This window comes from Lathyrus oleraceus, chromosome 5 (genome assembly GCF_024323335.1).
Source record: "Lathyrus oleraceus cultivar Zhongwan6 chromosome 5, CAAS_Psat_ZW6_1.0, whole genome shotgun sequence".
Classification (NCBI taxonomy): Eukaryota; Viridiplantae; Streptophyta; class Magnoliopsida; order Fabales; family Fabaceae; genus Lathyrus; species Lathyrus oleraceus.
In genome coordinates this window covers 496294287-496309104 of record NC_066583.1, presented here as the reverse complement: position 1 = coordinate 496309104, position 14818 = coordinate 496294287, and the positions used below count along the sequence as shown (strand labels likewise).

At 31.6% G+C, this 14818-nt stretch overlaps 1 pseudogene; it reads left to right on the top strand.

The window, feature by feature from the left end:
* Positions 1–932: 932 nt before the first annotated feature.
* LOC127081554 (uncharacterized) lies at positions 933–12155 on the top strand (annotated as a pseudogene).
* Positions 12156–14818: the final 2663 nt, after the last annotated feature.

Genomic DNA, 14818 nt, shown 5'->3' with positions numbered 1-14818 from the left:
CCAGGTATAATATGTTGTTTGGATTCATATATTTAAAAAAAAAAAAATCATTATGTAATTGCAATTTTTATAAATTCATTCGGTACATTGACAATATTTTTTCTTAATACTGTTTTTTTCTTACATTGACAATATTTTTTCTTACCTATTTATACTACTAAAAAATATTACCGTTATTTTATTGTTGTTGCAATCTTATCATTCCAAAACGAAATCAATATCCTGAAATCAAATTAATTATTATTGTAGTTTTTTTGCCAAATATTATCGTTGCTTGATTTTCTTTAAATGAAATCAAATTAATTATTATTGTATTTTTTTTGCCAAATATTATCGTTGTTTGATTTTCTTTAAATGACAAATTGAATTTTTTTAATAATAAATATGAACCACTTAAATTGTAGGAGCGTATGTTTCTTTATGGACATTGCAAATGAGAGAACGTTGGAAAATCTCAAATATCCAAATGCTTCTGACACAGCAACATCGGTAAATGTGTAGGAACTTGGGAAAACTATAGATAAACATGCTCTAATGAAATCCCTTTAGGTTTTACGGCTTCATTAATACATAGGCTGATGAAAAACTTTTCATTTCTCTATATTACACATATCCACATGTTACGTAATTGCCAATTATTTTGGAGGGAACGGACGAATTTTCGTACCAAATATATATATATATATATATATATATATATATATATATATATATATATATATATATATATAATGGCAATGTAAGTTATGTTTTTTATCAGGTGAACATTTGATATTTTTATTCACTATAAAATTATATATCTTTTGTTTTATTTATAATGATGAAGATATATAATATCTGTTATATATGTGTAATTTTTTCAGATGTATGATCAAGTATGATCATTTTGAATTATAGAGCCTGAGTGAGTACTATAATAGAAAATATTCAAAATGGTAGATGAAGAATTACATTTTAAAACTGTTTTGAGGAGGAAGAATGCTGCAAAAGCCAGAATTTATAGAAAGAGTGTTATTGATGACAAGAAATCTAAGAGGTTGAAAACTGCTCTAAAAGAAAATGGTACATTTGATAAAAGACGCGGCAATGACTCAACAGCTTTGAGGATACCACTATCAGAACTTTTGCCAAACATACTAAATGACGGTCGTGGTATAGCCAACGTTGAAGTAAGTCGTCAACTTCATTCGTCCTTAAAGACTAAGCCAAGTACCAATAATAATATCATATCAAAAAGGATATCAAGCAAAAACATTACCAAATTAGGAGTTAACTTATCTAAGAGGTTTGACAATACATTTGCTGCAACAACATCAAACCAAGATCCAATACTAGAATTGCAACTCAATGAGCTTTTTGCATCTGATAGTGGAGACGATAATATGAATGATGAATCTGACGGTATATTCTTAATTATTTTTCATTTGAGTTAATTTGTATATGATATGTCATAGAATATTACAATATTCTTAACACAATAAATGTTATGTCAAAAGGTTACAGTTCAGCAACAAATTCAAGTTTTGATGAAGATGAAATGTCTAATGGAACAGATGCTATGGAAACTTTTGAAATTACATCAGGTATTTTAAAATGATTTACTATAAATAATATTTTATTATTATGAAATACAACTCATTTAACATATGAATTAAATACTATTGATGATCAGGAGGGTATTATGATATAGGGGATCCTGTCATTCAATGTCAATATTGTGGTGCAAATATGTGGTATTCGGAAAGGAAAAACAAATGTCGTCATGCGTCCAATCCTAAATTTTCCATGTGTTGTGGATCAGGAAAAGTTCAGTTACCTTTGTTAAAACCCGCTCCTAAAGTTCTACAACATCTGTTGTTTGACAACGAATCATGTGAATCAAAAAATTTCCAACAACAAATTCGAATGTACAACGTTATGTTTGTATTTACATCTCCCGGTGCGAAAGTGGACAATCGATTTAACAACGGTAGATGCCCTTCCAATTTTCGTATCCAAGGTCAATCATGTCACCGAATAGGAAGCATGTTACCGATGCCAGGTCAAAATCCACGATTTGCACAACTATATGTTTATGACACTGAGAATGAAATTGAAAACAGAATGCATGGATTCAGGTTAGATATCTATTATTTTCCAAACTTTAAATTTATTTATTTAAGAAACTTGCAATAAACTGTTTCAACTCTTTTCATTATAGGTCAAAAAGTGGAGTTGATGTTAATATTGTGAGAAAACTATCTGAAATGTTATATGAACATAATGTTCATGCACAATCATTTCGCATGGCAAGGGACAGACTTTGTGAAGAAGGTGTTTCTGATTTAAAACTTCGTTTAATATCTGAACGAAGAAATGATGGAAGGATATATAATCAACCAACTGTATCCGAAGTAGCTGCTTTAATTGTTGGAGATGTTGACACTGCAGAAAAAAGAGACATTATAGTGCAAAAACAATGTGGCGAACTTCAAAGGTTAGATGAGTATCATACCAGTTATTTAGGATATTAGTACCCATTATTATTTCCATATGGTGAGGATGGATATAGACCTAATGTGAGGCACCGTGATAAAGGGACAAATATTCGCCACTTCACAGACATAACACAGTCAGAACAGAACAATAAAGATATTCCTTGGGAAGAAGCAACAAAGCGAAATCGACTTACAATAAGAGAGTGGTTGGCCTTTAGAATTCAATCAAGACCTAATGATGCACAAACATTGTTGCGATCAAGGAGACTTTATCAACAATTTTTGGTAGACGGTTTTACAATGATGGAATCAGAAAGACTTAGGTGGCTTCGAAAGAATCAGTCAAAACTGAGGGTTGGCAAGTATCACAATTTGAATGAATATAATTCAAATGGAGAAACGCACGGGTCAAACACAGGTAAGAGGGTTGTGCTACCTTCTTCATACGTTGGTAGTCGTAGATATATGGATCAACTATACTTTGACGGAATGGCAATATGCAGCTATGTCGGATTTCCAGATCTTTTCATTACATTCACATGTAACCCCAACTGGCCTGAAATTCAGCGTTTGCTTGGTTCTGTTCATCTAAAAGCATCAGATCGTCCTGACATCATTTCAAGAGTCTTTAAAATGAAATTTGATGAGCATTTGTCTGATCTCACAAAGAAAAGTCTATTGGGGAAAGTTCTTGCATGTGAGTAACTTATTCCATATTCAATTAATCGTATTGTTATTTTCAAATTTATCATTCGTGTGCTGACTATTGTATATATTTTATATATTTATTTTTATAGATATGTATACAATTGAGTTTCAAAAGAGAGGATTACCACATGCTCACATCTTAATTTTCCTCCATCCATCTAACAAATATCCAACTCCAAGTGATATTGATCGCATTATTTTAGCTGAAATACCTGACCAAGATACCAATGAAGAGTTGTATAATTTGGTTAAAACTCACATGATTCATGGCCCGTGTGGATTTGCAAATCGATCTTCACTGTGCATGAAAGATGGAAAATGTTCTAAATATTTTTCAAAACAGTTTCAGCCCGAAACAATTGTTGATCAAGATGGGTTTCCAGTATATAGAAGAAGGGACAATGGACATACAGTTCTTAAGAATGGAATTCAAGTCGATAACCGGAATGTTGTTCCATACAATGCAAAGTTGTTGACAAACTACCTGTAGCGGTGTATTCGTCGCTATATGATTTATTGATTAAATCATAAGCAAAGTATACAATAAACATAGAGTCGCCACCGCACTTTTATTTATCCAAAGGACTGGCTAAAAAGCGAACAAAAGCCTAAGAAGTTTTACACGTAGAAAACCAATGAAAAGATCAGAGATCGGGTAAGGGGTAAATTACGCAATGGGAAGGTGTTAGGCACCCATCACGTCCTAGGTACTCCTAAGGAACCTTTTTCACAATTGTTGTATAAGAAAATATTTATTTGTTTTTGACATATCGTGCAAACATGAGTGGGATGATGAGAAGAGAATGTACATGTTAATTATTTTTGTGTTCGAACGGATGAACCCGTTGCCTACGTACCTTCCATCAAAGGTAAGGATCAAAATGCCGTAGTTCGGCTAAAAACTTCCAAAAGTCAGTGGATTCAATTTTAAAACACAAGCACTAAGGTCTTACGTTACCCACGGGAGAAAACTCAACCTTAAGAAACAACAAGTCCACCATGTGAGAAAAGCTTCGACTTGCTAGAGAGGGGTTAACCCTATAATAAGCAAGGAAGACTTACAATTCAATCAACTAAGGACAAATAGGTGAGATTAATATCAACCAACTAGGGTAAATCAAACCTATAGCTAATGTATGAAAACTTAACAAAACATGGACAAAGCCACAAAATCATTTGAATGGGTGGAGTTAATTGATTTGGATTATTCACAAAAAGGTCAAAGTATGATTAAAGTCAATTCAAAATGAAGTATTTACAAAAATGAAGTTTGGAAAATCATGGACTTAAGGTCCAAGTTTCTAATTTGGAAGGGGTGAGAATGTTTGCACAACATGTATATACAAGTATGAAAAGTCAACAGTGTGAAAAGGATTTACAACAAAAATGGATGGATGATGGAGTGTAAAACTTCCTAGAGGTTCACCTCTTGAAATCATATGGAACATGATTCAAGTGTGTCCTTTGGAATAAGAGACAAGGCAAGTTAGTAACTAAACAACAAGGTGATACCGGATGCCACTCAATGGTCTTACTCCAATCTCATACAAAAGCGGATACCGGATACCAATATATGGATTTACACCAATCTCCTAAAAGGAACAATGATACCGGATGCCAATAAATGGTCTTACTCCAATCTCACACAAAGCAAAACAAAGAACAAAACATGAAAGTCAACTGCCAATCTATCTGGACTTAGGTTAACCTTCACATATGATCATAGGAAAAACAAATGCCAAATTACATGGACTTACAATGAATCCTCACATGCAACAACAAGCTCAATCAAAGAGCAAAGAGGATATGAGTGACCAATGAAGTGGTCTTACACTCTATCCCTTCCATGTCATAGGAACAAAAGCCAATCAATATGGACTTACAATTGTCCTCAATGGGAAAACATCAATGTCACAAGGACAGATGGAATGATCATACACTAATGGAAAACAAAGATGATAAATGCACAATGGCAATCAATGATAGTAAATGCACAATGGCAAATCAAGTAATCATGTATAAATGAATCAAGTAATCAATCACATAAGTTCAAGTAGCACACACTATAACCATTCAATGAGGCTCAAGCAAAAAGGGTGAGGCATTAAAGCCAACTGTAATAGGGTTAAAGTTGCTCTTAACCTTGCCATTGAGAGGCTAAGGTGAAGCAGATGAAAGGATATGAGGGGTGTGCCTCATCACTCTTATCTCTGATCAGAGAGAGTATTGAATATCAGAAGGTGTGGGAGTTCAGAAAGATGGAACTCTCTCCACATTTTATTGACTCTATAGATCTTAGGTTTGGATCTCAATGCTACAACCATGTAATGGGAGCAAGGAGAAGACTCACAGAATAGTGGGAGATAGGTTACATATCTCTTATATCCACCAATTGCCTCAAATGAGGACTTTACCTGCTTGGGGACAAACATAAACAAGCACAAACATTGCCTCTTAAGGAGGACTTCAGACAGTTGCCTGGCTAAATAACAAGCCAGGTCTTCCAGACTACATGAAGACAAGAGAGTCTACCTCAATGCAAATTGCTATTTAAGCAAAGCAAAGCAAGTTCTTAAGAGAACTGAGTAACTAAGGGTACCTGAAATCAATCAAAGATAATCAGCATCCCATTCAAAATCAAACAGACAAGGTAATAAACCAATAATCATTCACAATCAAACATGTGCAAGGCACAAGGCCCAAGGCTCATATGAGCTAATCATCCTACAAAACAAACAATTAGTCAAAATGAATTCAACTCAAATATGCATCAACCTCCTTAAGCCATTAGCTTTTTAACCTGAAAAGTCAAAGTCAAGCTCAAACATAAGTAACAAGACCACTAGGACAAGCCTAGGGTCCAAAGGAGGGAAAAAATGTAAAACAGCAAGTAAAACATGATCAAAACCAAGATAATTCAAATGAGAAGAATATCCAATTGATCCCACATCCAAACTATACACTAATTTCATTTTATGCACAATTTATGTCAAAGTAAACAATGTTGAATCACATATAAACACCCAGAATGATTTCAATCAACAAAAATATCAAAACAGCTCAATAAATCCCACAAAATTTATATCCTAAACAGAGGACATCCAATAGACTACATGTCAATTTTCATGCAATTTGGACTAGTGGAGCTATGTCAATTAAATCAACATATTAAGACATGCAAAAACACAACCAAAATAGGTCACAACATGTACACTAACTTCAATCAAATGGTAAACAGTGATATTAAATAGGAAATGAGTAGGACCAAATCCAAATGAAAGCTACACATGTGAGAAACCATTCCACCAAATTTCATATTCATAGGGTTAGGGATGAGGATTTGGCAACATATGTAAAAATGTTACACAAGCAAAGCCCTAAAAATGCTAAGCAGTAAACAAAAATCCTAATCAAATAGAAATTGGATCAATTAAATCCACAAAAATTCATGTTGAAAGTTAACATGTCAAAGGTATCTCATGCAAAAAATCAGAACCATAGGCCTAATGGAAGCATGGAAAAATAATTCATGAACATGGCATAGCATAGGGTAACACATATTGTCACACTCAAGTTAATTAAATCATATCTAACAAACCAGAGGTCCAAAAATTACAAATCATATGTCAAAATCTCCAGGAAAGGGTCAAGAATCATCATGTGAATTTTCATCCAATTTGGAGCTAGCATGACTATTTTATAATTAAAATGGTAAAACACATAAGAATAGCACACATGATGAAGATCCCTAAACCAATCTAAAAAAATATCAGGCACAACTTACATCACTATGCCTAAAAAATTCTAGAGAAAAAATGGGATCTAACAAAAAAAGTCCCAAATTATTTGGACTAAGTATGATTAATCTATGATTTTTTGAAGATTTGAAATATTTATTGAATATTTATTTAAGGTTTTTTAATGAATTAAATTAAATGGATGGCAATTTTGTAATTACTCTATGCCAAAGCCAAAACGCACAGCATAACTAAATGCCGTGTCAGCGTTTCATTCGTGGAAACCGGCGGGAAACAGGTTTTGAAAATGGAAACGCAGGCGGAAGGATCATGGCACGGGATTTTCCAGATTTGTGAAGAACACCAACAATGTTCATCATCTTCAAATTCGGCTATGAGCAAACGTCAACCAAATCGAACAAGCCTTATACCGTTGGAATCAGCACGCAACGTACATCATGGATATGGCCACGAAATTGTCCAGAAGTTAATGTACATAAAGATCCAACTCAAGAATAGTTTTGATGCATAAACTTTGAATTAAGATATCTACACGAATACTCCACGAAAATGCATGATTCAAATGGCAAAACGCTCTACGTTCCAGGCACTATGGAATCCACATGGAAATTGCTTGAATTAAAGATTGCAAAATCTCACCTCTTGAAGATCACAGTGCGGAATCTTGGTGTATTTAGCTCCAATCCAATGAAACAGATCAAGGATGTTGGTTAGGAAGGTGTATAGTGATGATCTTTCAGCTCAAGGACGCACGGATCATCGAGATTCACCAACTGCCATTGATGTTCAAGACTTTGCAACAGCTGGAATTGGCCATGATTTTGCTTCAATCTTCACCAACAGAAATTCAATATCACCTGCAGGTTATGGATCAACAGAGAAATCGCACAAAGATTGGTAAGATCTTGATGAAATGATCAAAAAAGTGTGTTGTGGAAGTTGGAGAAAAATGAAGGAATTTGAGAGTTTTTGCTTTGATCTGAAAAAATGATTAGGATCCTTGAGAAACAGTTAGGATTAGTCTTTTATATGTGCCCTTAATCCACTCCTTAATCATGATTAAGCAAAATTGAGATTAATGGAAAATGCACTTGTAATGCAATTTGGCATTTTTGCCCTTGGATGGCTAGGCTCAAAGCAACAGTGGTTTTTCACTTTGAACAAGTCACAAATCTCATTTGGAAGCTATTGGAATTGGTCCCATGTCAAAATTCCATGTACTTTGAGTTTTGGACCATTTTGCCCTTGCACTTTTAATTGGTTCACTTCAAAAATGACCTTTTTATGTGAAGGTTTTTGGCAAAATGTGATGATGGATTATAAAAGTACATGTTAAATGGGATTTTCTCAAAGAAGAACCATCCAATTTGGACATTCCATGTGCAAGTTATGCCACTTTGAATTTGGGCATTTTTGGAAAATGATTGGACCATATCTTGCTAACCACACATGGGAATTTCAAGTTCTTGGACTTTTTGGAATGGTGAGATCAAGATCTTCAACTTTCATGTTGGACAAAATTTGATTTGAAGCTTGTATGATGAAGTAATTTTGAGGAGAAAAAGTTTCCATTTTGGGCAGGTGAGAATTACAGGTCATTTCCATTTTGGGAAACTCTCTGTCTGACTTCAAATCCTTCAACCCTGATCTTTGAAATGTCAAATGAGACTTGTATGGACATGAATGAGGTCTTTCTAACCATCTCACACCTTCCAATCCCTGATTAAATGCACAGTTGACCACAGTTGACCTTTGTTGACTTTTCTAGGGTTTTGAATGACTGGGCCATGTTCTGATGAATCCCAAGCCTCTTTCAATTGAGATCTTGATTCCAAATGATATCACAAATTATATGAACTCTTGATGAATGATCATGGTATCCAAATTCTTCAAGAATGGTCACCAGCTAGCTCAATGACTTGCCTTTGGCTGATTGACTGATGATTGCTTCATCTGCAAGCAACATGGTTAGATGACAATATTTTTTGTACTTTTGGTTAGTAAACATATGAAAAGCAATGATATACAAATGCAATACATGCTTGGTGATCAAGAACCACACTCACAAGGTATCCCACCCACTAGGAGGGCAACTAGGGTATGCAATGATCCTTGAGGCCATGATATGATATGATATGGGCCATGAGGGATCTTAGGGCCAAAATTGGGGTCTTACACTACCAAGCTCACATAAACATCGAATGGTGCAATCAAAGTACATCGATTAAGTACTTATTCAAGTACATCAACAAAGGTTACGACAGAATCACCGCTGCCATTGTATCGAATGATGATGGAACTTCCAACCAACCGTAGAATATTGATGAGATCAAACAGTATATTGATTGTAGGTACGTTTCTAATATATCACTTGAAATATGATGTCGTGCAATTTATCTATTTCAACTAAAAATGTGCAATTTTTCTTTACATGCATGGTGTAGAAAATTTTATATGTACACTGTTTTGACTATATGTGTTATAATAAAATTTATATATTCTGTCTACAATAATCATTCTATTAATTTTAAATCCATTGCCTTTCATTATATTATTTGTAGGTACGTTTCTCCGAGTGAAGCATCTTGGAGGATATTCTCCTTTCCAATCCATGGTAGAAAACCAGCTGTTGAGAGACTGTACTTTCATTGTGAAGGTCAAAATTCGGTATATTACACTGATTTTGATCGTATCAATACAGTTCTGGAAAAACCAAGTGTAACTGAATCGATGTTTACATCATGGTTCGAAGCAAATTGCAAGTATCCTGAAGCACAAAATTTAACTTACAACAAATTTGTTTCAAAATTTGTTTATGTTAAGAAAAAAAGAGAATGGAAACCCCGTCAAAAAGGTTACACAATTGGTAGGCTTATATGGGTTCCTCCAACAACTGGCGAATTGTACTATCTTAGATTGATGCTCACACATGTCAAAGGCCCCCGCAGTTATAATGATACAAAAACAGTGAATAACGTAAAATATGATACTTTCCGGGATGCTTGTTTTGCTATGGGTTTTATCGGCGATGATAGAGAATTCATTGCAGCTATTAAAGAGGCAAATCATTGGGGTTCAGGTCAATATTTGAGATTACTATTTGTTCACATGTTATTATCAGGCAGCATTAACAGGCCAAGACATGTATGGAGTAAAACATGTCATCTCTTAGCTGATGGAATACTATATGCTCAACAGCGAATTGCAAACAATAGAGGTATTATTTTTCCTATATTGTGAATTTTTATTATATTTATTTGTTTGATTCTTAAAAGTAAATTTGTTTTATAGTTTACACTTATAATTACTATTATATAAAGGTTTGAGGTTGTCGGATGAAGAGATAATGAATTTAACATTAATTGACATTGAACGAAATCTTCAAAGGAAGAGCCAAAGTCTAAAGGAATTTGCTGGAATGCCTTATCCAAGTGGATATGTGGTTGAGCAGTTGGGAAATAAGCTCATATACGAAGAGCGGAGTTACAATCCAGCCGAACAATTGCAAGAATACAATAATTTGTTCTTAAATCTTACAGGTAAATATGTTAAATGTTTGTAAGTTTTGTCATAATTTTATAAAGTTAACTTTTAAAGTATGATTTTATCTTAAAATTTTTTTTAATGTATAATTAATTTATTCACTGCATGTTTGCTATGTATTTTTTTTAAATTAGATGAGCAAAGAGGTGTATTCAAGCGAATAATGGAAGTAGTAAACAATCAACAAGGAGGCGTATTTTTTTTGTATGGATACGGTGGCACAGGGAAAACCTACACGTGGAGAACTCTAGCTTCCTACATAAGATCAAAGAAACAAATTTGTTTAACTGTTGCTTCATCGGACATAACTTCACTACTACTTCTAGGAGGTAGAACGACTCATTCAATGTTCAAGATTCCAATACCTACAATGGAGTCTTCTACATGTAATATCGACAAAGGTAGTGATCGTGCAGAGCTACTAAAAATGGCAAAGTTGATAATTTGGGATGAAGCTCCAATGGCACACAGATTTTGTTTTGAAGCGTTTGATAAAACCCTTAAAGACATAATGGGGCGTTCCAATTGTTCTGACAAATTATTCGGAGGGAAAGTAATTGTATTTGGTGGAGATTTTCGGCAAATATTACCAGTTGTACCAAGGGGCAGCCGTTCAGATATAATACATTCTACAATAAATTCATCATACATCTGGGATCATTGTGTTGTGCTGAAGCTTACAAAGAACATGCGACTCCAACAAGCCGGCAATACTTCAAGTACATCTGAATTAGAATTGTTTTCTAATTGGATATTAAAAGTTGGCAATGGGAAATTGGAAGAACCTAACGATGGTTACACGGATATTCCTATTCCAAATGATTTCTTAATTTCTAACTATGATGATCCACTAGAAGCCATTGTTAGTGAAACATATCCGAATTTTCTTAACAATTACAAGAATCCAGAATTTTTGCAATCAAGAGCTATATTGGCAGGAACAATTGAAACAGTTGACATCATAAATCAATACGTTTTAGGATTCATACCAGGTATGCGTTATCCATTGTAAACATATTTATAGATACATTCATATATTTATATGTACTAACATAGATTTATAATAATAAAATTTCAAAAAATTTCCAAAGGTGAAGAAAAGGAATATTTAAGTTCAGATTCTGTAGACACTTTTGACGGTGAAGGAAATGAAGCTTTTGATGTTTTGACCCTGGAATTTTTGAATACACTTACAACTTCCGCTCTACCTAACCACAAGATTAAATTGAAGATTGGGACCCCTATTATGTTGCTTCGAAACATTGATCAACCTGAAGGTCTCTGCAATGGAACAAGGCTTATAGTTACAAGATTGGCAAACCATGTTATCGAGGCAAAGATTATATCTGGAAAGAATATTGGAGGGGTTATCTATATTCCAAGAATGGATATGACTCCAACACAATCTCCGTGGCCATTTAAAATGACTAGAAGGCAATTTCCCATAACCATATGTTATGCTATGACAATTAACAAATCTCAAGGTCAGTCATTGGATTATGTTGGATTGTATTTGCCTAGAAGTGTATTTAGTCATGGTCAACTATATGTTGCAATATCAAGGGTCAAAAGCAAAAAAGGGCTTAAGATATTAATCCATGACAAGGATAACCATCCATTGAATTCTACAACAAACGTCGTGTTCAAAGAAGTTTTTGAAAACTTATAGAACGTAAGTTTTTCATTAGTTATATTATATCAAGAAATATCGTTGTTTATTATTAGAATTTTATTGAATGAGTTGTATAAAATATACATTATGTTTTAACATTTGTTTATATGGATGTAATTGTTTTTTACAGGGTAATGAATCATCACTTCCTAAAAGGTTGCGGGCAGGTTTTGTATAAACCCAGTTTTTTAAGAACCAAAGAATTGTACGAAGTTAAATCATTTTTGTTGCTGGACTTATTTCTCACAATTTTAACTAAAATTGTGAACCTTTTGTTTCAATATCTTTTGTTGCATTAAACCTTACTGTATCAATTGCAATTAATTTCAATATTTGGTAGTATTCATTACTATATTTTAAAACAAATGAGATTCTGGTATTTCTTTTACATGGTTTATGTATTTTGGTTAAATAATCATTTATTATGAAGGTTAATATTTGCATTTTTATACCTCAAATTAGTAACAGATTGGAAAATTTCATCCATTACTAAATAAATATATTTTTATTTCTTATGTCCAAAATCTCAATGATAAATGGAATGTTTATTCATAACATTAACAATGGAATGTTTATTATATATCAATATACCAATAAATTGTAAAAATATTTTTGTATTATATTTTTTGATTATTTCCTTAATATAGTATACAAAAAAATTAAGCAAATTATATTACTATAAATTAATAATGTTTTACTTTATTATGTCCCAAACTGGAAAAAGTTATATGTGGAAATTTTTTGAACCCATTTATTGATCATTTAACATCCATTACATTAAAAAAAACTCTTATGCAATAAATTTATGTACGTTGATCCAACCATATATATATATATATATATATATATATATATATATATATATATATATATATATATATATATATATATATATATATAAACAAAAAAATATATTATATTTTAATTTTTTTAAAATAAATTATTGCACTTGCGCGACCCGTGCGAACGCACGGGTCCTTTACTAGTTACAAAGACAGTAAACAACATATCTAAAAATATATATGAGTATAAAATATAATTAAGATAATAATTAGAATTTATACTAAGGATATAAATAAGAATTTATATTCGAAAGAAAACATAAATATTACAATTCTAGAATTATGAAGAAAGAGGAAGGAAATTAAACCAAAAAAATAAAATAAAAATCAATACAAAAAGTAAAAATATCTGAATGAAAGCATATGTATTGCATTTTCTAGAATTGTGTTTCTTCAAATGATTGTAAGAGACGCGTATTTCAATTTTCGTTCTAAGATTGTTGTTTGTAGGAGTTGGAGCCGATTGAACTCTCACTCAAATTACAAAATCTGCAAAATAATAGTTCGCCCATTCATCTCATTTTTTGGATTAGATAAAGACAGAAAAATCAAATTTTTTTAATCCGTGTTGAATAGTTCGCCCATTCATCTCATTTTTTGTCTGGTTATGCATCAAGTTCTAAAAGATACGTGTGAGGGAGACAGTTAGAGGAATTTATCTATTTAAAGAAAAAAAGTGAGAGAAATTTATCTATTTAAATTAAAAAGTGAAACAAATTGATTATTTAAGAATAATAAAATAATATTATTGGAGAAAATCAAATATCACATATATCTTGATTGAGTTTATAACTACACCAAAATCTGTTAAATTTAATTTATATCCATGTGACTGAATTTATAATTTAAAATTTCATTACATTTACCATTTCATAAAACTCTTTATTTTCTAAGCATTAATTTTTATAATAAGTAAAAGAGTATAACTAAAAACTTGTAACTAATAATGGTATCTAGATATTATATTATATTATTATTATTATTAGCCAAATATTATATTATTATTTATTATTTATATTAATATTATTGTTAATAGTAGTGACTATTTTGGTAGTAACCAAAAAAAAAAAATTTAAATTTCATCACATTCACCGTTTCATAAAACTCTTCATTTTCTAAGTATTAATTTTTATAATAATTAAAAGAGTATAAATAAAAACTTGTAACTAATAGTGGTATCTAGATATTATATTATATTATTATTAGTATTAGCCAAATATTATTTAATTATTTATTATTTGTATTAATATTATTGTTAATAGTAGTGACTATTTTGGTAGTAACCAAAAAAAAAGAATATTGTTTGAAGATTTTAAGAATAAAATAATATAATAACATTGAAAATAATTAATTAATTAATTAATTAGATCAAAATCTTTCTTTTAAACATTCTCTTTTATTTTATAAATAATATTATTTCTAATAGTGGTATCTAGATATTATATATTATTATTATTATTATTATTAGACAAATATTATATTATTATTTATTATTTGTATTAATATTATTTTTAATAGTAGTGACTATTTTGGTATTTTAAAAGTCAAAATATGGATGTGGATAAATAATGGTGTTTTGATTGGTGGTTTAACAAAAGATATTCACATAAACTAATAGTATGATGTGGATTGTTTTGGAATAAGAATGTGTTAAGTGTCGCAATATAATATGAAACATTGGATTTAATATATATAAATAGATTATGCAATAGTAAGATTTGATTGCTACAAAGGTCTACCTTTTAAAATGGTCATGTGCATTGTTTTCTTTTATTATTTTTTATTGATGATTTTATTTTATTTAGATTTTGAGCTTGT